Here is a 25,574-nt window from a genome sequence, read left to right on the forward strand (position 1 = left end):
TCAGAGAGGCAACCATCTGCTACCACACACTGGCTTCTCCCAAAGACAGTGTCTCATCCAATTTACTATCTCATCTTGAGTGCTGAGTGACTGAACCTTCTTGACCAGCCTCCCATATGAGACTTTGTCAAGTGCTTTTGCTGAAGTCCATGTAGACAACATCCACTGCCTTGCCTTCATCCACTTTCCTGATAACTTCCTCGAAAGACTCTATAAGATTGGTTAGACATGACCTACCGTGCACAAAGCCATGCTGCCTATCCTTAATCAGTCCACATCTATCCAAATACTTCTATATCTGGCTCCTGCACACACATTCCAATAACTTTCCCACTACTGATGTCGGGCTCACCAACGTATAATTTCTAGTTTATTTTTAGAGCCTTTCTTGAACAGTGGAACAACATTGGCTGTTCTCCAATCCTCCAGTACCTCACCTGTCACAAAGGATGATTTAAATATCTGTGCTTGGGCCCCGACAATTTCTGCACTTGTCTGCCGCAGAGTCCCAGGGAACAACTTGTCAGGCCCTGGGGATTTATCCACGCTAACTTGCCTGAAGACAGCAAACATCTCCACCTCTGTAATCTGCACAGGGTCCATGAAGTTGATGCTGTTTTGCCTCACCTCTATAGACTCTGTGTCTATCTCCTGAGTAAATTCCGATGCAGAAAAAAATCTCCCACATCTATTTAGTCTCCTCATATGGATTACCATTCTGATCTTCCAGAGGATTAATTTATTCCCTTGCAATCTTTCTGCTCTAAACATATCTGCAGAATCCCCGACGATTCTCCTTCACCTTGTCTGTTGGGGCAACCTCATGCCTTCTTTTATTTCTTTCATAAGTGTTCACTTGAATTCCCTGTATTTCATAATTACCCATTTGTTCCTATCTGCCTGTACCTGGAATGCACCTCCTTTTTATTGATCTGGGAGATGAAGCACAAAGGGGTGATAGAGCTGCATGGTGGGAGGAGGGGGTAGGGGAGGGTTAAACTAAAGTTGCAGCGGGAATGCGAGCCTGAATAACAGAACAGATAGTGGAGGGGTTGTGGAGACGTTTGTTGTTCAGACCTCAGACAAACACAGGAATGAAAAGGTTGTGCATGGTGCAGTGAATATGCTGAGCCCTGTATATTTCAATACAAGGAGCAGCGTAGGAAAGGCGGATGTGTTCAGGGCATGGATCAACACCTGGAATTTAGATATTAGGATCTGGCAACTGTGGACTGGGACAGGCCGCTTTATGGAAAAGGTGTGCTTATTAAATGGGAGGCCTTCAAAGCAAAATTTTGAAAGTACAAGGCGGGTATATGCCTGTCAGAATAAAAGGTAAAGATAGAAACTGTATGGAACCTCGGTTTTCAAGAGATATTGAGACCCCGGTGAAGCACAAAATAGAGTTGCAGAACAGGGATAGGCAGGTAGGTTCTTATGGAGTATAAGAAATGCAAGAGAACACGTAAGAAATAAATCAGGATGGCTAAAAGAAGGCATGAGATTCCCCTCACAGAAAAAATGAAGGATAATCCTCACGGATTCTGGAAATAGATTAAGAGCAAAAGGATTGCAAGGCATAAAGTTGGTCCTCTGGAAGACCAGAATTGCAATCCACGTGTGGAAGCAGATGGGGGAGATCTCAAATATATTTTTCATCCCATTTACTCAGGAGATGGACACAGGGTCTGTGAGAGTGTGGAAAAGCGGCATTAAAACCGTGGACCCTGTACAGATTAAAGAAGAGGAGATGTTTGCTATCCTGAGGCAGATTAGGCTGGAGAAATCTCCAGGGCATGATAAGGTGCTCCCTCAAACCCTACAGGAGGCAAGTGCAAAAATTATCGGGGCCCTAGCAGAGATAATTAAATCATCCTTAGTGACAGGGGATTATCAGAGGATTGTAGGGTAGCCAAAGTTATTTCGCTGTTCAACATAGAACATAGAAATCTACAGCATATTCCAGGCCATTCAGCCCACAATATTCTGCCAACCATGTAACTTACTCTAGAAACAGCCTGGAATTTCCCTAGCACATAGCCCTCTATTTTACTGAGCTCCGTGTACCTATCAAAGAGGCTGTTAAAATACCCTATTGTATCTGCCTCGACCACCGCTGCTGGCAGTGCATTCCACACACCCACCACTCTCTGTGTAATAAAACTTACCCCTGACATCTCCCAGTATCTATTTCCAAGCACCTTAAAACTATGCTCCCTCATGTTAGCCATTTCAACCCTGGGGAAAAACCTCTGGCTATACACATGATCAATGCCCCTCATCATCTTATACACCTCAAAAAGGCTCTAATCATGAACAAGGAAATTATACATTGCTTTGAGGATTTGTTGGAAGTATACAAAATTATAAGGGTATAGATAGGGTAAGTGCAAACAGCTTTTTCCACTGAGATTGGGTGGGACTACAACCAGAGGTCATGGATACATAGGGAAGGTGAAAATTTAATGGGAACATGTGGAAAAGCTCGTGAGAGTATGGAATGAGATGTCAGCACAAGTGGTGAATATGAGCTCTTTTTCACAATTAAGAGAAGTTTGGATGGGAGCCTGGGTGACAGGGGTATGGAGGGCAATGGTCCCGGTGCAGATAGTTGCGTTACAGATTAAATGTTTTTTCGGCATTAACTAGATGGGCCAAATAGCCTGTTTCATGTTCCTATGACAAAGAAGCTGGCCAAACTTGTTTGGAAGGGCAAACAACAGGAATTCTGCAGATGCTGGAAATTCAAGCAACATACATCAAAGTTGCTGGTGAACGCAGCAGGCCAGGCAGCATCTCTAGGAAGAGGTACAGTCGACGTTTCAGGCCGAGACCCTTCGTCAGGACTAACTGAAGGAAGAGTGAGTAAGGGATTTGAAAGCTGGAGGGGGAGGGGGAGATGCAAAATGATAGGAGAAGACAGGAGGGGGAGGGATAGAGCCACACTCAGGTTGGAGGAACAACACCTTATATTCCGTCTGGGTAGCCTCCAACCTGATGGCATGAACATCGACTTCTCTAACTCCCGCTAAGGCCCCACCTCCCCCTCGTACCCCATCTGTTACTCATTTTTATGCACACATTCTTTCTCTCACTCTCCTTTTTCTCCCTCTGTCCCTCTGAATATACCTCTTGCCCATCCTCTGGGTCACCCCCCCGCCCTTGTCTTTCTTCCCGGACCTCCTGTCCCATGATCCTCTCGTATCCCCTTTTGCCTATCACCTGTCCAACTCTCGGCTCTATCCCTCCCCCCTCCTGTCTTCTCCTATCATTTTGCATCTCCCCCTCCCCCTCCAGCTTTCAAATCCCTTACTCACTCTTCCTTCAGTTAGTCCTGACGAAGGGTCTCGGCCTGAAACGTCGACTGTACCTCTTCCTGGAGATGCTGTCTGGCCTGCTGCGTTCACCAGCAACTTTGATGTATGTTGCTTGTTTGGAAGGGAGTAGGTAGGAGTGACAACGGAGCAGCAATGGCTGGAGTTTCTGGGAGCAATTCGGGAGCTGAGTGATCGATACATCCCAAAGAAGTGGAAGCATTAGAAAGGCAGGAGGACACAACTGTGGATGAAATGAGAAGCCAAAGCCAATATAAAAGCCAAAGAGAGGGCAAACAAAAGAGCAAAAACTATTACAACAGGAATTCTGCAGATGCTGGAAATTCAAGCAACATACATCGGAAGCTTTTAGAAACCAACAGAAGATGACTAAAAAAAAGTCAGATGAGCATAGGGTGTGGAATTATGACATTGTAGTCATTAATGAGTCTTGGTGGCACCCAACAGTCTGAGGCATTTAGAGGAACAAAATATCCGGGGCCTCAATATCTCTTGAAAACCAAGGTTCCCTGCGCCAGTTACCTTTCAACTTTTATTTTGGCAGACACATACAAACTAGACACCCTCAAAATTTCACTTCTGAAGGCCTCCCACTTACCAAGTACTCCTTTGCCAGAAAACAGCCTGTCCCAAACCACACTTGTCAGATCCTTTCTGATACCATCAAAATTGACCTTTCTCCAATTTAGAACCTCAACCCATGGTCCAGACCTCCCTTTTCCCATACTTACTTTGAATCTCATGGCATTATGATGACTAATTTCTGTCACCAGCCCTGGATCATTTCCTAACAGCTTATTGCACACTTCTACATCAGGAATTCTACGTACTGATTAAGGGCACATTTGACAAACTCTACCCCATCTAGTCCTTTTACAGTATGGGAGTCCCAGTCAATATATGGAAAGATAAAATTACTTACTGAATCAACCTTTGTTTCTTGGCATGGTCTGGAATCTCTCGACAAATTGGTTCCTCTAAATCCCTCAGACTGTTGGGTGCAACCAAGTCCCAATAATGGCTACAATATCATAATTCCCTGTCCTGAGCTCATCTGGCTTTCCTGCGATGCTTCTTGCATTGTGATATACACAGCTCACCACTTTCATCACACCATGCTCAACCATTTGATTGCTGAATCTATCTGAGGTCTGAACAACATCTGACTGGTGTCAAGAAAACAAACTCTCCCTCATTGTCACAAAAACAATGGAGCTGATTGTGGATGACAGGAGGAATGGAGACCGGCTAACCCCTATTGAAATCAATGGATCTGGGGTTGAGAGGGTGAACAGCTTTAAGTTCCTCGGCATAAACATCACCGAGGATCTCACATGGTCTGTACATACCGGCTGTGTTGTGAAAAGAGCACAACAGCACCTCTTTCACCTCAGATGGTTGAAGAAGTTTGGAATGGGGACCCAAATCCTCAGAACTTTCTACAGGGACACAATTGAGAGCATCCTGACTGGCTGCATCACTGCCTGGTATGGGAACTGTACTTCCCTTAATCGCAGGAACCTGCAGAGAGTGGTGCGGACAGCCCAGCACATCTGTAGATGTGAACTTCCCACTATTCAGGACATTTACAGAGACAGGTGTGTAAAAAGGGCCCAAAGGATATCAGGGACCCAATTCACCACAACCACAAACTGTTCCTGCTGCTCCCATCCAGGAAACGGTACCACAGCAAAAGGACCAACAGGCTCCGGGACATCATCTTCCACCAGGCCATCAGACTGATTAATTCATGCTGATACAATTGCATTTCTATGTTATATTGACTGTCCTATGTACAAACTATTTATTATATATTACTATAAATTACACATTGCACATTTAGACATAAAAGTAACATAAAGATTTCTACTCCTCAGGTATAGGAAGAATGTCTGTAATAAAGTCAATTCAATTCACCCTCTCCACTATCTGTTCTGTCATTCTGGTTCCCATTCCCCCTACAACTTACTTTAACCTCATCACCCCTCACTAGAAGCATTACCACTAGGATATTAGTCCCCTCTTGTTCTGTTCCGCTAACTACCGAATCCCCTATCAGCCCTTTGACTTTCCTCTGCCAGGTAATCCCCCCAACAGTTTCTAAAGTGGTCCACCTGCTGTTGCGTGGGATGGCAGCAAGAGTATTCTGCGATGGCTATTTAAACCCATTCCCCTTCCTGACTCTCACCCAGTTTCCTGTGTCCTGCACCTTGGGTGTAACTCACCTCTCTTCATGTCATATCTATCACCCCGTCCAGCTCCTGGATGATCTGGAATTCATCCATTTCAAGTTCAAACTCCTTAAAGTGCAGGGTTACAAGTCGCAGCTGGATGTGCATCATGTAGGTGAGAGCATCAGGGACACTGGCGGTCTCCCCACCTTCCCACCAATGTCCCCTCACATTTGTAATGACCAGTGTGCACATAAAGCTTTTCCTGTGCATTTTTAACCCGGTGACAACATGGGCAGAGTGAACTTTAAATAGAGAGCCATTCATTTTAACAGCTAGCAAATCACTGTCAATAAGAACTTTGATGCCCTCTGGGTTTGATCAAGTTCATCTGCACTCTCACACAACCTGTATAGTAGGCCTGTAGCAGATAATGAAGGATTTTCTCTCCACAGCTGTTCCACACTGTCCATATGTGATTTGCTTGCTAAGTGATGCTTACAAAGGTCAGATTTCCAACTAACACTCCACTTCTTCCCACTTGCAAATTCTCCAGCAACTTTTGCATCACCACAAAACACACAGGTAACACCGGTTTCTGTATTGTACATAAATATTTCCCCTGAACCCTCCCCCAGGTGACTGACGGTGGTGAACTCAGTGATGGCAATGCCAATGAATATGAAGGGAAGGGCAGTAGTCTGTCTCATCGGAGTCTGGCACATTTGTGATGTGAAAGCTACTTGTTGCCCAGGGCAAAGGTGTTTGATATCATTATGTACCCAGAGAGAGTGGGACAAAACATGACCTCACGGGTAGAAAAGTCCAGAACAAGAGGGGGTAGAACAAGCAACAGACACAAAATGCTGGAGGAACTCAGCAGGCCAGGCAGCATCTATGGAAAAGAGTACTAATGCTGAGTTCCTCCAGCAATTTGTGTGTGTTGCTTGGATTTCCAGCATCTGCAGATTTTCTCTTGTTTGTGATTGGAGGCAGAACAAAGGTGATTTTCTCAACAGCTGATGTAAAAGATTTTGTTCCCTTTCTCCGAGTTCCCGATCCTTGCATTTAGACAGCTGGAGCTCAGCTCTGTCTGAGAGATCCATCGGTTCCCATTCCCTCATCAGCCGGAAGCTCCCCGGGGCCCGTGTACGGATGGTGGGGCTGAGAGAGAGGGAAGAGAGCAGGACTGTCCCGGGATTGCGGGTCACGGAGTCCGGAGCTCACAGCAACTACCCGAAGTCGGTGTTGAAAACGCCCGCCCGGTGAGACCCCCAACCCGGAGATCCCTTCTTACCTCAACCGATCATCCGGGGCCTTTAGTGCACCGCGCGCTGGTGAGCTCGAGCTTGGTCGGTTTAACGGCTGGGCTATTAATCACGTGACCAGCCCCTCCCCCACTGCTGTCAACAGAGGAGTCACGCGCTGCGCTATTCCCATTGGTCCGAAGCGATGTCAATCACTGCTTCCAACCAATAGCGGAGGCGGACCTACCGAGAGGGCGTTACCCCCGCTGACACGGTCTCCCGAACTTTCCGTCACGGCGGGACAACCGTCAAAGTAAATGTCCGCTTTCTGATTTATTTCCATTTCCCTCCGAGGGAAGTTGGGGCTTTGTGAAGCGTCTCCTGCGGCCGGAGTCTGATGTGTCGCTGAGAGGTAGGAGGAGACCGCTCGGCCCGTCGGTTTGATGCCGGTTCCCCGGGGAGGGAGAGGGGGATTTTATTGAAAGGATGAAGACGGTGAGAGAGGGGGCGGACAGGATGTTTGTCCCGGTGGGGACAGGAGGGGCTCATCTGTGGAAATGTCTGAGCCCACGGTGGTGGCGAGCAGAGGGATTCACCACATTGGGGGGCAAACACCGGCAGACTGTTGCCCTGCAAGCGGGGCCAATGGTCCGGGCAAAGTGACAATTATTTGTGTTTTGTTGAGACTGTACCTGGAATATGGTGTAAAATCCCGCTCCCCACACTAACCCGGGTCATACAGACCAAAGAACAAACTGCCGGAGGAACTCAGTGGGTCGGGCAGCATCTGTGGAGGGAAATGGACCGTCAACATTTCGGGCCGAGACCCTCCCTCTGGACTGAGAGTGGACGGGAAATAGTCAGAGAAAAGAGGTGAGGGGTGGGGATGGGGCAAGAGCTGGGGAGTGAGAGGTGGATCCAGGTGAGGGGGGAGGTGGGAAGGTGGAAATAGTGACGGGGTGGGAGGTGAGTGGTTGGGGCAACACGGGGCTGCAGAAGATGGAAATTAATTCCATAGAGGATTAACAAAGAGGTTAGAGAGTATTTGTTATTGAGAGTGCAATGAAGATTCACCAGACTGATCCCTGGAGTGGTGGGGTCATCATATGAAGAAAGATCAAATGCGATAACCCTTTCGTTTAGAGAATCGAGGACTGAGAGGTGAACACATCGAAATGCACAACATCATTACCGGTTGAACCAGGGATCCCAGTCTCTGAAAAAGGGGTGGACTGTCCGGGAAATGTCTCCATTCTGAGGGTGGTGAATATCTGTAAATCCCCACCACAGAGGGGGTTAAAATCTATTGCTATGAATTAGGTTCTATTGCTGCCACAGAGACAACGAATTACACGACATCTGCCGGTGCTATTAAACCTGATTCTGATAATTGGTCTGGGAGACCCACCACCGGTCACCTCATTCAAGAGTCCACAGATCATAATGCAAGATTGAAACCTTTTCTATTTATTTGTGTTCCTCAGTTCAGTTAAGTTTCCCTCTGTGGTTCCAAAGCAGAAGCTCAGTCTGTCTAATATTTCCACACAATTAAAATGGGGAATTTGTTTATTTTTATCACGTACTGAGCTGCAGTGAAAATCTTGCCTGACCTACCATCCACACAGATCAATACATTACAACAGTACATTGAGCTGATATACGACAAAACAATAACTGTAACAAAGCATTATGGCTGCAGAGAAAGTGCAGTGCAGATAGGCATATGGGGCAGGGTCACGTCGAGTTACATTGTGAGGTCGAGTCCATTTTATTGGACTGGAGACCATTCATTTGGCTGACAACCGCAGACAGGAAGCTGTCCATGAGCCTGGTGGTACGCGCTTTAAGGATTTTGTATCTCTTCCCCAATGGGGGATTGGGTGTTTCTCTGTCCCTGTACCTTCCCGTACTTGTGCTCTTGGGAATAAATTCAACAGGACCTGAGACAACTCAGTGAGATTTGATTAGTGATGATCACCTTGTCTTCAATTATGTGAAGGAAAAAAGGATGTCAGGAGTGAAGGTAGGACCAATTAGAGATAAAGGTGGGAAGATGTGCCTGGAGGCTGTGGAAGTGTGCGAGGTTCTCAATGAATACTTCTCTTCGGTATTCACCAATGAGAGGGAACTTGATGACGGTCAGGACAATATGAGTGAGGTTGATGTTCTGGAGCATGTTGATATTAAGGGAGAGGAAGTGTTGGAGTTGTTAAAATACATTAGGATGGGTAAGTCCCTGGGGCCTGACAGAATATTCCCCAGGCTGCTCCAGGAGGCGAGGGAAGAGATTGCTGAGCCTCTGGCTAGGATCTTTATGTCCTCGTTGTCCACAGGAATGGTACCGGTGGACTGGAGGGAGGCGGATGTTGTCCCATTATTCAAAAAAGGTAGTAGGGATAGTCCAGGTAATTATAGGCCAGTGAGCCTTACGTCTGTGGTGGGAAAGCTGTTGGAAAAGATTCTTAGAGAAAGGATCTATAGGCATTTAGAGAATCATGGTCTGATCAGGGACAGTCAGCATGGCTTTGTGAAGAGCAGATCGTGTCTAACAAGCCTGATAGAGTTCTTTGAGGAGGTGTCAAGGCATATAGATGAGGGTAGTGCAGTGGATGTGATCTACATGGATTTTAGTAAGGCATTTGACAAGGTTCCACATGGTAGGCTTATTCAGAAGGTTAGAAGGCATGGGATGCAGGGAAGTTTGGCCAGGTGGATTCAGAATTGGCTTGCCTGCAGAAGGCAGAGGGTCGTGATGGAGGGAGTACATTCAGATTGGAGGATTGTGACTAGTGGTGTCCCACAAGGATCTGTTCAGGGATCTCTACTTTTCATGATTTTTATTAATGACATGGATGTGGGGGTAGAAGGGTGGGTTGGCAAGTTTGCCGGCAACACAAAGGTTGTTGGTGTTGTAGATAGTGTAGAGGATTGTCAAAGATTGCAGAGAGACATTGATAGGATGCAGAAGTGGGCTGAGAAGTGGCAGATGGAGTTCAACCCGGAGAAGTGTGAGGTGGTACACTTTGGAAGGACAAACTCCAAGGCAGAATACAAAGTAAATGGCAGGATACTTGGTAGTGTGGAGGAGCAGAGAGATCTTGGGGTACATGTCCACACATCCCTGAAAGTTGCCTCACAGGTAGATAAGGTAGTTAAGAAAGCTTATGGGATGTTAACTTTCATAAGTCAAGGGATAGAGTTTAAGAATCGCAATGTAATGATGCAGCTCTATAAAACTCTGGTTAGGCCACACTTGGAGTACTGTGTCCATTTCTGGTCGCCTCACTATAGGAAGGATGTGGAAGCATTGGAAAGGGTACAGAGGAGATTTACTATGATGCTGCCTGGTTTAGAGAGTATGGATTATGATCGGAGATTAAGGGAGCTAGGGCTTTACTCTTTAGAAAGAAGAAGGATGAAAGGAGACATGATAGAGATGTACAGGATAATAAGAGGAATAGATAGAGTGGATAGCCAGGTCACCATTGCACAATACAGGAGTACATGGCTTTAAGGTAACGGGTGGGAAGTTCAAGGGGGATATTAGAGGAAGGATTTTTACTCAGAGAGTGGTTGGTGTGTGGAATGCACTGCCTGAGTCAGTGGTGGAGGCAGATACACCAGTGAAGTTTAAGAGACTACTAGACAGGTATATGGAGGAATTTAAGGTGGGGGATTATATGGGAGGCAGGGTTTGAGGGTCAGCACAACATTGTGGGCCGAAGGGCCTGTAATGTGCTGTACTATTCTATGTTCTACGTTTCCTCTATGTTGTGTTGGGGAAATCTAATGTTGGCCTCTGAGTCCCGTTAACTTCCCCCAACTCGCCTCGCTTCCTGAGGCTCCTCGCATTTGTCCCTGAGCTTTAGGCTGTTGTCTTCTCCCCGATTGGGGTGGGTGAGAAAGGAGAACGTCCCAGGTTGTGGGGATCTTTCATTTCACTGCCTGCTTTACCGAGGGACTGGGAAGTCGAGGGGTGAGAATGGTTTCTGTGATGTGCTGATCTGTATCCAAAGGTCTCTGGAGTTCATCACAGTCACGGGCAGAGTAGTTACCATGGAAACGTGTGAAGTGTCCGGATGGGAAACTTTCTGTGGTGTGTTGATAAAAATATGGTGAGGGTCAAAGTATATATGGCAAATTTCTTGTTGTTTGTTCTAACTTTGTCATTTTAGGATCTTTTATACAGTAGTATGTACTATTAATTCAGTATCTGTGTATTGCTGGAGGACCATCAATGATTGTCTTTGATCCCTTCTCCCACCTGGTTCCATGTGCTCATCCCTGCCCATCTTGTTCAACCTCTGTCCAGTCTCCTCACCCCCCAGCCCCCCACTGCCCTGCTTCAGCGATATACATCAACCATCTGGGTCAACCTCTGTCCAGTCTCCTCACCCCACCCCACTGCCCTGCTTCAGTGATGTACATCAACCATCTGGGTCAACCTCTGTCCAGTCTCCTCACCCCACCCCACTGTCCTGCTTCAGTGATATACATCAACCATCTGGGTCAACCTCTGTCCAGTCTCCTAACTCCACCCCACTGCCCTGCTTCAGCGATATACATCAACCATCTGGGTCAACCTCTGTCCAGTCTCCTCACCCCCCCCCCCACTGCCCTGCTTCAGTAATATACATCAACCATCTGGGTCAACCTCTGTCCAGTCTCCTCACCCCACCTCACTGCCCTGCTTCAGTAATATACATCAACCATCTGGGTCAACCTCTGTCCAGTCTCCTCACCCCACCCCACTGCCCTGCTTCAGTGATATACATCAACCATCTGGGTCAACCTCGGTCCAGTCTCCTCACCCCCCCCGCCACTGCCCTGCTTCAGTGATATACATCAACCATCTGGGTCAACCTCTGTCCAGTCTCCTCACCCCCCCCCCCCCACTGCCCTGCTTCAGTGATATACATCAACCATCTGGGTCAACCTCTGTCCACCCTGTGTCCCACCTCCTCAATGTTATATATCAGCAATCTTCTAACCCTTGTTGTTATTGTGAAGTGTTCTTTTGCACCTTTGGCCTTGCTGAGTTATTTCCAGAATCAGTTTTTGTTAGCTGGAATGCCAGAGGGTCATCAGGTACCAGTTGTGTTGTGCATTGGTGTGGAGGTGCTGGTTTTTGAACTGTGACTGGATGACACACTGCAGCATTTTACTGTCAGCAAAGAGTACTGGGGGAGTCCTGTGATCTACATTCCAGGCATATGGAACTGTCACTGTTTTGGTTTTGACTTTGGTTAGTGCTTCTACAGATGGGGCTGGACGGTCGTCCTTCTGCAATGAAGCAGAAATTTCAAGCAGCTGGACATTGGTTGTGGGGAAATCCCAGATTGCACGACCCAGTCTGAGTTGCGGGGGTGATGTGTGAGATTTTCAGGGTCAGTGAGTGGCAGGTTCAGCTGTGTGAGGTGGGATCCTGGGATATCACAGTTTTTGCTCCAGGTAAAATGGACCCGGGGATCGAGCTGCTTGGGTTTATGAGGTGTTGAGCGAGTATTTCTGGTCTGGGATCAGATGTTTATTTCTGGAGTTCCTTTGGAAGCAATGACTGCTAATCTGAGGAGAGGCTATGAGTAAATGGGCTATTCCATGTTTACAGCAGTAGAAATAGACCCATGAGTTTGGTGTTCAAACTGTGTTTGGAAATCACCCCCTGTCTGTCACTCGGTGGAAATCAGACAGAATCTCAAGTTGCTGGAGATTGGCACTAAAAACTGAAAATGTTTGAAGTCATTCTGATGAAACGTTATTAACCTGAATTGTAAAGTGTGTTCCTGTCCCCAAAGCTATTCCTTACTTGCTGAGTGTTTCTGGTAATCCCAGTTTCTTTTTATTATATTCACCCTGGACTGAAATAAACCTGGTTTCACTTGGAAATGGAAATGGCTTGTTTTGTGATCGTAGTGTTATGTGGTCGGCAGCTATGAATATAGAATTGAGTCAGGTTTTATAAACAAACTTAAACATTTAATAAACTCTGCTCGACAATAGTGAAAAGTAAACAAACGATTAACTTAACCGGAAGTTAACTGCTATATGGCAATTTAACGAACAGCCAAACTCTGGAACATTTCTTAAAGTGGTAAATTCGAACACAGTCTTAAAGTGGTAAATATGAAAGTCCAAGTGATTTACACAGTCAATAAGGAGAGACTTCTCTGGAAACGGATTTCTTCAAAGACGTGACGTTTCTGCTGATTCTGTCCAAAGGATTTATGACAAAGGAAATAAAATGGCTTAAAGGAACTGCCCTTTTTCTGGATGGTGAACACTGCACAAACCTTTCCTGAGCTTGCAGGGGTTATCTCAGATGCAGATCACTAATTCTGAACGAAGATTCAATAAGGTTGATCTTTTATGGAACCGCCAAACGACACCACCTTTACTCAATCCTTCGGGTTCCTGTAGTTTGGTAAAGGTCTTCACTCTCCGACACTAAACTGCAAAGGTAAACAGACAAAACCTGGCAGCAATTGGCGAAACTGCCAGCACAACGGTTTTACCTTAAAATAGAACGTAAAACTTCGCTTTGAAACGAAAACTGCATCATGAGACGATTACGCAGCAAAACTAACTGACGGAGTAACTGACGAACTAACTCCGTAACAACAGGGGTTTCCCCATGTATACCTGTTGGAACAGGTCATCACATGACCTCACACTGGCGGGAAAATTACATGACCCCACCATCACAACGCAATTACATCATGCTCACAAGATACTCCATTACATCATGGTCATAAGACAGTCACAAGATACCCACAAGGTATGTAACAGTAGTACAGTAAAGAAAGCACAACATTTCCTTGTAAATTATCCTGATACCAATTTGTCTATTATTCCTGGAAATGTGTTTGTACAGTTGTTGCAAACAAGGTTTACAAGAATAATCTCAGGAATGATCGGCATTATGTATGAGGAGAATTTCATGGTTCTGGGCCTGTGCTCGATGGGGTTCGGAGGGACGGTTGGGGTGGTGGAGAGATGTATGGTCTGTAACGGACCCGTTGGTCCCAGATTGGTTTACTGAAATCTTCCACGAATCGGAACTTAAGATCCGAAAAATCAATGAAACCTTTAGATCGAGCGAATCGAAACAGTCTCTCCTTATCTTGAAAGTAATGAAAACGTAAGATAACATGCCTAGGTCTATCTGACCTAGACGAGTATGATGGGATTCTGTGAACACGATCCAGTAGCGGTGGTTGGTCAGGAAATACAGTAGGGAATGCATCTTTTAAAAGTTGGGAGAAATATTTCATAGGGTTGTTAGCTTCCACGGCTTCCCTGACGCCAATCATTCGTAAATTCTGCCGTCGCATTCTAGATTCCAAGTCAGAGTTTTTAAAAGTCAAAAAGTCAAGTTTCTTCTTCATTACATTAATTGTTTCTTCGACTTTCCCCATCTTAAGCTCACTTTGTTGCGCGGATTTTTGAAGACCAGATATAGCCGACTGATGTTCCGCAATACATGTTTGCATCTTATCAATTAAATCGGCAATTTTCTGGAACTTAGTTGAGATTTCCATATGAATCAGGTCTTTAACAGAGCCCATAATTTCTGTACGAATCATCTCCCTAACAGAGGTTGAAATTTCCCTCTGAATTAACTCCGATATAGCTTCCAAAGTCACCGGTGATTCAGTCGGAGGGAGATCCGTAGCTTTCGGTTTAACCGGAGGTTTACCATCCTTGCCGTCTTTCCCGTTCTTAGACATAGCCGATCTCAGTATCATCCAATTGTCAGAGAATTCAGTTTAATTCAAAGTATTGTAAAAATTGATGCCTTAATAGTTAATTAAAGTATAGCTGACCATAGAGAGAAAAAACTCAGAGGTAATGGAGCGAGTCAAGAACGCGACTTCACTCCATGAGCGCTACCGGAAGTCTACCGGATCCGTGATGTCGGAATTCTATAAGATGGATTTAAGACCAGCGCTGCTGTACCCTGCACGTCTAAGGATTCGCATGTTAGATGGAGCTCTTCGTTTTTTTGATTCTCCATCGGATGCCCAGAGTTATCTGGATCAACTTTCATCTTCAACATCTTAATTGCCTTTTTTTTAATTTTCTCCGTTGATCGGAGGCTGTGAATTGGTTGGTTTTAACTTTTCTGTGCCCTATTTGGGCAGAAAAGTTTACTTTCGATTTCTTAATATGGCTGCTAAACTTTCTTTTTAACTGCGTCATTTCTTTCTTTTCCCAGGGGATTCTGGGTGGTTACTTCCCTTTTGTCATCTTACGTATTTCCTGTGCGGCCTTAAATTTTGTAGTTTTTTTTAAATTTTATTCTGTTTTGCTTTTTATAATCATTTTATGTTAATAATCCTATTTTTTTTGTTGCTGTGTCTATTCATGAGTTTGAGGTTTATTGTGGTTTTTTTTAATATATACTTTCCGGCTTTTGTTCTGTTCTGTGTGTATTTTAATTGAGCTAACTTTTTTTTACTTATTTTTTTTACTGTTTTACAATTAGCTGATCCTTTTCATATTTATACCTTTTTTTTAGGGAGCGTATACCGGAAGTCATGGGGGTAGTTTTAGCGCTTGCTTCTTTCTGGCGGGTCTGCTTTAGATTTCGCCTTGGGGTCCTGGGGTGGGGGGCGGTGGGAGGGGCTTCACGTTTTAGTTTGTTTCTCTTTGGGCTATATACATTATTGAAGTATTGGTTACGTCCTTTTCCCCGGTATCTTTTGTATGTTCTGTTTCCTCTCCGGGTCTGTGGGTCGCGCCTATTGTCAATCCTCCTTGTTATGGGTTGACTTTAGGATTTATGGAGTCTATTATTAATTTTGTCTCCTGGAATACTAATGGTCTTAATCATCCTATTAAAAGGAAAAAAGTTTTTAAAGTGTTCCGGAGACTTAAAGCACAAATTTTATTTTTACAAGAGACCCATGTACGGAGGGGGGACAGACTACGTTTTTTCAAATTTTGGAAGGGACAACAATTTCATTCGAACTCCAATGCTAAGATTCGAGGCGTCTCTATTTTTATAGACTCCTCAGTTACTTTTATACAACAGGATATTATCTCTGATCCGAATGGTAGATTTTTATTGGTTAGTGGTTTATTATTTAATAAAAAAGTAGTTTTGGTTAATGTTTATGCTCCTAATATGGATTGTCCGGAATTTTATAAATCATTGTTTGATCAGTTTCCGAATTTGAACGAGTTTTCATTGATTTGGGGCGGAGATCTTAATACCTGTTTATCTCCAGCTTTGGACCGTTCGGCTCCTTTACGGACTTTACCTAATAAATCTGCAAATTTGATTAATTTTTTCCTTTCTGATTCTGGGTCGACGGACATTTGGCGTTTTCTGCATCCTCAGGAAAAAGATTTTTCCTTCTTTTCACATGTTCATCATTCCTATTCAAGAATTGATTATTTTTTCATTGATTCTCGTCTCATTCCTTCAGTGATTAAATGTGATTATGATTCTATAACCATTTCGGATCATGCTCCACTTAAGCTTTCTATTAAAATTATGGCCAATATACCAAACAATAGACAATGGCGTTTTAATTCGCTGTTGCTTCAGGACTCGGACTTTGTTAATTTTATGAATGAACAGATTGAGCTTTTTTTTACAATTAACCATACAGAAGATATTTCGGTTAACACTCTTTGGGACACTTTTAAAGCCTATATTCGGGGTCAGATTATTTCGTATTCCGTTGCTTTGAGGAAGAAACAGAAGCAGGAGGAGATGGTAATTGTGGACAAGATTAAAGAAATTGATAAGAAATATGTTATGGCTCCTTCTGAGGAGCTATACAAACAAAGAACTGAACTTCAAATGGAACACAGTTTACTACTCTCGTCCTCGATTGTAAACCAATTAAAGAAAACAAGAAGTGATTTTTATGTTCACAGTGATAAAATTGGCAAGCTGCTGGCTAATCAATTGAAATCTAATTATGTTAAATCTCAAATCAATCAGATTTATAACCAAAATGATCGATTGATATTGGATCATGTGGGGATTAATCAAACCTTTTGTGATTTTTATTCTTCTTTATACCAATCAGAGTCTCCTCGAGATTCTAAATATATGAATGATTTTTTAGATAAGTTAGACTTCCCTCTGATTTCACAGGATATGTCTTCTTTATTAGATACTTCCATTACAATGGATGAGATTAAGAATGTTATTTTTTCTATGAATCTGGGGAAAGCTCCTGGCCCTGATGGGTTTACCGTTGAATTTTATAAATGTTTTGCTTCTTTATTGATTCCTTGGCTCTATAAGGTTTTTGAGGCTTCTTTGAAACTTGGTAAACTTCCGGAATCTTTTAATAGAGCATCAATTTCTTTAATACTAAAGAAGGATAAAGACCCTGCTCAATGTGCATCTTATAGACCAATATCTTTATTAAATGTTGATTCTAAAGTTTTTTCTAAGTTATTAGCAAATAGACTAGAAAAAGTACTTCCTTCTATTATTTCGGAAGACCAAACGGGTTTTATTAAAGGTCGTTACTCTTTTTATAATATTCGTACATTGTTAAATATCGTTTATACTCCCTCACAAAATGTTCCTGAGTGTGTTATTTCTTTAGATGCCGAGAAAGCTTTTGATAGAGTAGAATGGCCTTATTTATTTAAGGTGCTTGAAATGTTTAATTTTAGCTTGAAATTTATATCCTGGATTAAACTGTTATATTACTCCCCTGTAGCCTCGGTTCGTACTAACTCCTTAAACTCACCTTTTTTTCCTCTCTTTCGTGGTACTCGACAAGGCTGTCCTCTTAGTCCCCTATTATTTGATATTGCATTAGAACCTCTTGCAATTGCTATTCGAGAATCTTTAAATATTACTGGGATAACTCGGGGATTAAAGTCCCATAAATTATCACTCTATGCTGATGATTTACTTTTATATATTTCTAATCCTGAGAGATCCATTCCTGCTGTTTTAGAGTTATTAGCACAATTTGGTCTTTTCTCAGGTTATAAATTAAATCTTAGTAAGAGTGAACTTTTTCCGATTAATAAACATCTTCCCTTATATTATAAATTTCCATTTAAATTGATTAATAATTACTTTTCATATCTTGGGATTAAAATTACTTGTAAACATAAAGATTTATTTAAGACTAACTTTTTACCATTAATAGACCATATTACTCAACTTTCATCTAAATGGTTTCCCTTATATTTAACTTTGATTGGTCGTATTAATGCAGTTAAGATGTTTTTTTTGCCAAAATTTTTATATGTGTTTCAGGCATTACCAATTTTCGTTCCTAAATCTTTTTTTGATAAAGTTGACTCTAAAATTTCTTCATTTATTTGGCAGAACAAGAATCCGAGACTGGGTAAAATACATTTACAGAAAGCTAAGAGAGATGGAGGTTTAGCATTACCTAACTTTAGATTTTATTATTGGGCTATTAATATTCGACATATGAAATTTTGGTTACTTGACCGGGACATACTATTTATTCCTAAATGGGTAGCATTGGAATTACAATCTGTTCAGGGTTATACACTTGGTTCTATTTTAGGTTCCTCTCTTCCTTTTGATTCGAAACGTCTTAAGCAGGTCTCTAACCCGATAGTTAAATATGCTTTGCGCATTTGGTTTCAATTCAGAAAATTTTTTGATCTTAATCAATTCGGGTTAGCGATTCCTATTTTAGGTAACATATTTTTTCCTCCCTCTTTTACGGATCGCGCTTTTCAAACTTGGAAGACTAAGGGTATTTTACGGTTTTTGGATTTATTTTTAGATGGTTCCCTTATGTCTTTTGAACAATTATCTAATAAATATAACTTATCAAGAATACATTTTTTTAGATATTTACAAGTTAGAAATTTCCTAAGTACTATACTTACTTCCTTTCCAATGCTTCCTCCTATATATATTTTAGATTCGATAATTAACCTTAATCCATGTCAGGAAGGTGCATCGGCTATGATTTATAATATTATTATGAAACTTAGGAAAGCTCCATTTGATAAGATTAGGGTAGATTGGGAACAGGAATTGGGGCTTACCATTTCTGTGGATGATTGGGGGCAGATTTTACAATTAGTTAATACTTCCTCTATTTGTGCTAAACATTCCCTAATTCAATTTAAAGTGGTTCATAGAGCACATATGTCCAAAGATAAGTTAGCGCGTTTTTACTCGCATATTAATCCTTTCTGTGATAGATGTTCGGGGCAGATAGCCTCTTTAACTCATATGTTTTGGTCTTGCCCTACTTTGGAAACTTTTTGGAGAGATATTTTCAATATTATTTCTAAGGTATTAAATATAGATATCTCTCCTCACCCTATTACTGCTATCTTTGGACTACCTAAAATTTCTAGTAATCTTTCCCCTTCAGCCCGTAGAATGATTGCATTTCTTACTTTAATGGCGAAAAGATGTATTTTACAACATTGGAAAGAGCTTAATGCTCCAACTACCTTTTTTTGGTTTTCTCAGACGATTTTATGTTTGAATCTGGAGAAAATTAGAAGTAACCTTTATGATTCTTCATTTAAATTTGAACAGATTTGGGGACCTTTTATTCGATATTTTCATTTAATGTAATATTTACCCTTCTTGTTTTCTCTTCACTGTTTTAATGGAGGTCGGGATTGAGGACGTGATTTTAAGTTTAACTCTGTTTGGTTTCAAGTTAGCCCATTGCTTTGCTTTGCTTTTAGTTAGTTGCACGGTGGGTTTTTTTTTTGGGGTTTTTTTTTTCTTTTTTTCCATTGATATATATAAAATCTAGTATACTATTATGTTATCTTGGTTTCTTATGCTTAAATTACATTGTTTGTAGTATTTTCTTTTTGGTATTGTTATCTTTTGGAATTTTATTATACTTTAACATTGTATTAATGTTTATATGGCTTACCTTTTTTGTATACTTACTCAATAAAAAGATTTAAAAAGAAAGGAGAGATGTATGGTCAAGTAAACCTCTTGAAAGCTGAAAAGCCTGGATACAGTGGACATGGAGAGGATGTTTCCATTAGACGGAGAGTCTGTGATCTGACAGCACAGTCTCAGAATAAAGATGCTTCCCTTTAAAACTGAGATGAGAAAAATTTTTTGGCCAAAAGATGTCGGATCTGTGGGATTTGTTGCCACAGATTTTGGTTGAGGCTGCCATTTGGGTGTATTTTTGACAGAGATTAATATATTCATGATTGCTAAGTAACTTCGGGGTTACAGGAGGAAGGCAGGAATATGGTGTTGGAATAAAAATCAGCCATGGTTGAGTGGTGAGGCAGACCAGATGGATCGAATCGCTTAATTCTGTTCCTGTGACTTATGTCTTACCGTGACTGAATGATGGGTTGTTCTTATCCCACATCGTTTTGTGATGTGTGAGGGACAATAATAGATTGTTCACTGAGATCATTATATCTGCCTTCAATGTTTAAATTTCAGTGAGTTTTGTTCTTAGTAACATTAAGCAGAAATGTTTTTTTCTCCTTTTTATTGTTATTGTGCTTCAGTATCTTTCACGTTAAAGTTAGACCTGCGCTGAGAGATTTATTGGAAGAAAAACCCCAACTGGAAGCAAACCACGACTGAAGACGAGGGAACAGCAACAAGTGAACCAGCCCGAGGGTTGACAGCATCAACTGGAGAGAACCCACCTGACTCAGAGAATCCAGTGATTCAGTCAGGAGAAAGCTTGGTGAGTCTCATTTACTCAAACACTGGTCCTTTAGACATTGCATACTTGTACAAAGGAAGGTAGGAAATAGTTGGGGTGAGACTGAATGTTGCCAGAAGAACCAGTTGTGCCTCTGTCAGACCCAGTTGCAATCACTCCAGGTCTGGTAATGTGCTTCCAGCAGCCCAGCCCTTTAAAACCACGCCCATTCTGTGGAAGTCGAATCCGGATAAAGCCACTCAGTGATCGTATAAGTACAAACTCTTTATTCCAAGCACCCGGGGCTATTCAGTTATTCGCTCAAACAGGAACAGTCCATGACTGTTCCTGCCCAATCCACTAACTGACTAACAATTTCCCTTACACCACAGATATATCCGTCCAGATACCCCCCACACAAGACAGGCTGGAGCCAAAGTTATTTGCTAAAGACAAATTACAAAATAGTCATAATGTCTTACACATGCAGAACAGACTGAAGCTGTCCTATCTCTACACATGAGTGCACAATGAGATAGCATCCTAAAACCCTAGCTAGATACCCTCAAGAAGAAATATGGCTCAGCATGGCTTAGCACATCTGTTGATCATCAGCAGTTTCTTTCAGAAAAACAGGCTGCTATTGTTTAACGATGTGTTAATCCTTTTACATAATTTATCATTCCCTCCTTTTGATCATTACATGATCAACAAAGCAGTAATTTTTCACAGAGAAAGCAACTGAGTACAGCATTGACACATCAGTGGGTAATAACAGCGCACAACAGTAATTATAACAATGACATGTAGAATTATTAGGCCATAATGCAATATCATGCTCCACATATGACTGAACAGGCCTTCGAAGACCATCATTTTAACCTTCGGTGAACCCATGTAAATCCTGTCCAACTTTCTTAATGCTGCAGTCTCCTTGGCAGTGTGGTCAGAGAGAGATGTAATGTTAGTAGACTCATCAGGGATATAGGTGCAGCATTCTGTGTCAATAATAGCACAGGTTCCCCCTTTCTCAGCCAGGATAAAATCTGAAGCCATACGACTCTGTAGGATTGTTTGCCAGCTTGCAAACATTTCAGTGGATATTTCTGTTACTTGGGCCTGTGTTTCTGTCAGGGTCCCTGCAGTATTGTGGCCAGCTCCTCAAGTGCTGCAGCCAGATTGATTATCTCTCGTGAATTCCTGGCTACTCCATAGGAGAGAAAAGTGAATATCCAAAATCGCTCAGTCTCAGTTATTCCCCTCCTCTGCTGGGCACCTGCAAGTATGGCCAGGATGCATGTTTCCCAGTATAGGAAGTTCTGTTTGGTGGGGGCCTGAGATACCATCCTTCAAAACACTGACAGCCACAGTCATCTCTGACTAGAACATAGCTCCTCACCCCTCTTCCCCGGGTGTTGTTTAAGAAAGCCCAGGCTGAGAGTTCCTCACTCTGGTTGAGCGGGATTACTGACATTGGAATCATAGATTTACCACGCTGTGGAATTTTGACACAAACCCAGCAGGCCCCTAGTTCTACCTGTTTGGCATACGTGTGAGAGAGAGACAGAGAGTTAACACGGGGGCCCCCGGATGCTGGGGTGAGCCCTCTCAAAGACATGAAGACAAACACCACTATCAGCCAATACATTTTCCTTTTGTCCGAGAGAGTCCTTCTACTCAGCTTCTTCAGTAACATGTTTGTCGTCTGTTCGATGTATCCACCGAGATTGCCCCTTCAGTTTCACAGCCGTGGGAGTGGTCAGTAACACCTGATACGGTCCTCTCCACTGAGGTCCGAGTTTCCTCTATCCCAGTTCTTGATCAGGACAAAATCCCCAGGTTCTATGGTGGGATAGTCACTCCTCTCTGCGGGGTAGTTCTCTTCCTTGTAAGGCTGTCGTACCTGTGAATGTATGAGGGGTGATTGATACGTTTGTGGCCTACGGTAGAAGGAGTCAATTTTGGAAAACCTAGCACATTAATTTTAAACATAGTCCCCTCCTACATGAACGCACTTAGTCCAGCAGTCGTGGAGCGTACAGATCCCTTCTTTGTAGAAGTGGTCCACAGCAGGGGTGATTGATCAGTTCGTGGCCGAAGGTAGAAGGAGATGAATTATACAGCTCTTGTTACATGCACGAGCAGTTCAACTCTGAGTGAAAATGCAGGAAGTTTGAAGTTAGTAACTCATTTCCTTCTACCTTTGGCCACAAGCTCAGTCACCCGAGGCTGTGGACCACTTCTGGATGTCGAAGATGCCAATTTCTACAAAGAAGGAATCCGTATGCTCCACGACCATTGGACTGTGTGTAAATGTATGAAAAATAAATGCCACACTCAGGTTGGAGGAACAACACCTTATGTTCCATCTGGGTAGCCTCCAACCTGATGGCATGAACATCGACTTCTCTATCTTCTGCTAATGCCCCACCTCCCCCTCGTACCCCATCTATTACTATTTTTATACACACATTCTTTCTCTCACTCTCCTTTTTCTCCCTCTGTCCCTCTGAATATACCCCTTGCCCATCCTCTGGGTTCCCCCCCACGCTCTTTCTTCCCGGACCTCCTGTCCCATGATCCTCTCGTATCCCTTTTGCCTATCACCTGTCCAGCTCTTGGCTCCATCCCTCCCCCTCCTGTCTTCTCCTATCATTTTGGATCTCCCCCTCCCCCTCCCACTTTCAAATCCCTTACTCACTCTTCCTTCAGTTAGTCCTGACAAAGGGTCTCGCCCTGAAACGTCGACTGTACCTCTTCCTAGAGATGCTGCCTGGCCTGCTGCGTTCACCAGCAACTTTTATGTGTGTTGCTTGAATTTCCAGCATCTGCAGAATTCCTGTTGTTTGCGAAAAATAAATGTGGTAGGTTTTCTAAAATTGACTCCATCTACCTGAGGCCACAAACTGATCAAGCTCCCCTCGTAATGCTTGGAGGATTTTGGTTAGTTGGCATATATATTTCCTCATCTCTTCCCCTAGGGTATGCATATACAAGTTTGCTGGTAGACTTCCTGGGAGCAATGGTACACAAGGTCTTGATCCCCAGATTGTCCTCATGGACCGTCCATAAATGATTTCAGCTGGTGATGACCCTGTTTTCCCCTGTGGGGTAACCCTCGTGTGGAACAGGGCTAACGGTAGGACCTTCAACCAAGTGAGTCCAGACTCTGCTGTTAGTTTGGCCAATTTACTCTTCAGAGTGCCACTGGCTCTCTCCACTATGCCAGCGGCCCGTGGGTAGTGTACACAGTGGAATTGTCGCTTCATAGCTAGTTTGTTACAGACCCCTTCGTTTACTTTCACTACAAAGTATGGGCCATTGTCAGAGAGCATCTTTGGCAGGCCGTACCTGTGAATTATTTCCCGTAATAATACCTTCACAACAGTCATACCAGTATTATTGGCAGTTGGAGTAGCTTCAGTCCATCTACTAAACACATTTATAATAACGAAGCAGTATCTATAGTAATGTACTCTAGGCAATTCAATAAAATCAACTTGTAGACGCGAAAAAGGTTCACCTGTCAAGGGAGTCATACCCGGTGTGCAGGGTACAGGTTACCAACCATTCCCTCCTTTCCCAGGTGTGTTCAATTATGTATATAATGGACCAATATTGGTAGAAACTGTGCAGGAACACGAACCTGTCCCACTGGGGTGATCCAAAATCCTACATCGGGGTCTTTCTGGCACCCCATCTCGGACCACAGTTTGCACTCCTCCTCAGAGGCGTCCCCCTGAAAAGTACGTACCTCCCACGTCTGGAAAACCCGTTCTGCTTCAGTCACAGAAGGTTGCTTGACTGAACCCGAGGGGGCTACAACTCCTGAGGATTGTGACACACTTTTTGCTGTCTAATCTACTAAAGCATTGCCTTTAGTGACCCGGTCGGACTTGCGGGTGCAGGCTGCAAATTTAATAATAGCTGAAACTCGAGGTAGCTGTAGAGCAGTGAGTAAGTCATTTACAAAGGTGGCATTACTAATGGGGTGGCCAGAGGAAGTCAGAAATCCCCACGTTCCCAGAGAGCCCCATAGTCATGTACAACTCCAAATGCATAACGGGAGTCCGTGTAAACGTTTGCACTTTAGTCTGTTGCTAGGATACAGGCACGAGTGAAACAGCTCAGCCTTCTGGGCGGAGACAACTGTTTCAAAAGAGGACTGCTCAATTACTTCACTGTCTGTCACTATCGCATAGCCAGAACATTGTTTCTCTGCTGGATCCACAAAAGAGCTTCCATCCACATAAAACGTTGCCTCGGCCTTGAGGGGGTATTGTGGAAAGGATGGCACAGTCTGTCCTTCTTTCACGGTGATCCGGACAGCGGGGGGCAGTTGATGCGGCCGACTTCATGGCCTGAAATTGCGCAGAGATGGGATACAACGTCTTGGGTTCGGTTAATATTAAAAGAGTGTCTTACCAGATGTCCCGTCTTCACCTCAGACTCCTTCCAGAATCGGAGTTGGCCCGCAGGCAAGTCTTGCCAGTCTCCCTCAGTGTTGGATGCTTGTTTCATCAGGGTGTAGGCAAGGAACCCTAGGTTCTTTGGCTTGAACCCAGGGCAAACACCTACAGTGGTATGGGGAACCACCAGTCCTGTCTGTCGCCAAAGGAAATCCGGAACTTCAGCCAGTAATGCACTGCCCTCTCTTCCTTTAACCTCTCCAATCACCGTGACTAGGAACTTCTGTCCCTCGAGGGGTGTATAATATTGGCTTTCCTCAGTAGGGTCATAGCACAGAGTCACATGAGGGTTGGCCGCTGGCAGAAGGGTTTCAAATGCAGTGGAGTCCAGATTAAGTGCCCACCACACCGGGGAGTCAGAAACTGGGGAAGCTGTCGGTTGTTTGCTGGTCTCAGTGTGACACCCTTGTCTGTCCATAGAATCTCGACTTCCAGCGGACAGAGCAAGTCTCTCCCTGCTGGATTACACCCCAGACTGGTGGTGACTGTAAATGAAACCTCACACTGGAATTCCACCGGCAGTGGCTGGGTACGTGAACACGTATGTTCCGTGCCTTCGAACCCAGACACAGTGATTGTAGTGTCTGATGGCTGGAATCCCTTTTCCAGTACTATTTCCTGATTAAGAGTGATTGTGGTGGCCCCTGTAAACGGAATTGGAATTGCAGCAACTTGCAATATTTCATTGGGCTCTTCCTGAGGGGTGGTACTCACAGCAGGAAGCGTCCTT

General features: G+C 43.5%; 2 protein-coding genes and 1 pseudogene across 7 annotated transcripts in view; 2 read left to right on the top strand and 1 right to left on the bottom strand.

Moving 5' to 3' along the window:
- LOC134342065 (zinc finger protein 729-like) overlaps window positions 1-6,887 on the bottom strand; it is a 34,078-nt pseudogene extending 27,191 nt beyond the window's left edge.
- Window positions 1-25,574, top strand: part of LOC134342071 (zinc finger protein 229-like) — a 126,438-nt gene that overhangs the window by 51,743 nt on the left and 49,121 nt on the right. The gene's annotated exons all lie outside the window — the stretch shown is intronic.
- LOC134342074 (zinc finger protein 229-like) overlaps window positions 1-25,574 on the top strand; it is a 55,268-nt gene that overhangs the window by 16,651 nt on the left and 13,043 nt on the right. For 4 of the 6 annotated variants that reach the window (XM_063040010.1, XM_063040012.1, XM_063040011.1 and 1 more), the window contains one exon: window positions 20,233-20,417. The gene's annotated coding sequence lies outside the window, so the exon portion shown is untranslated. Of the gene's footprint in view, window positions 1-7,050; window positions 7,166-7,347; window positions 7,627-20,232; window positions 20,418-25,574 lie in introns of those variants that run through there. The other 2 variants (XM_063040013.1, XM_063040015.1) reach the window with 2 other exon arrangements.

Source organism: Mobula hypostoma, unplaced genomic scaffold (assembly GCF_963921235.1).
Source record: "Mobula hypostoma unplaced genomic scaffold, sMobHyp1.1 scaffold_51, whole genome shotgun sequence".
NCBI classification, from domain to species: Eukaryota; Metazoa; Chordata; class Chondrichthyes; order Myliobatiformes; family Myliobatidae; genus Mobula; species Mobula hypostoma.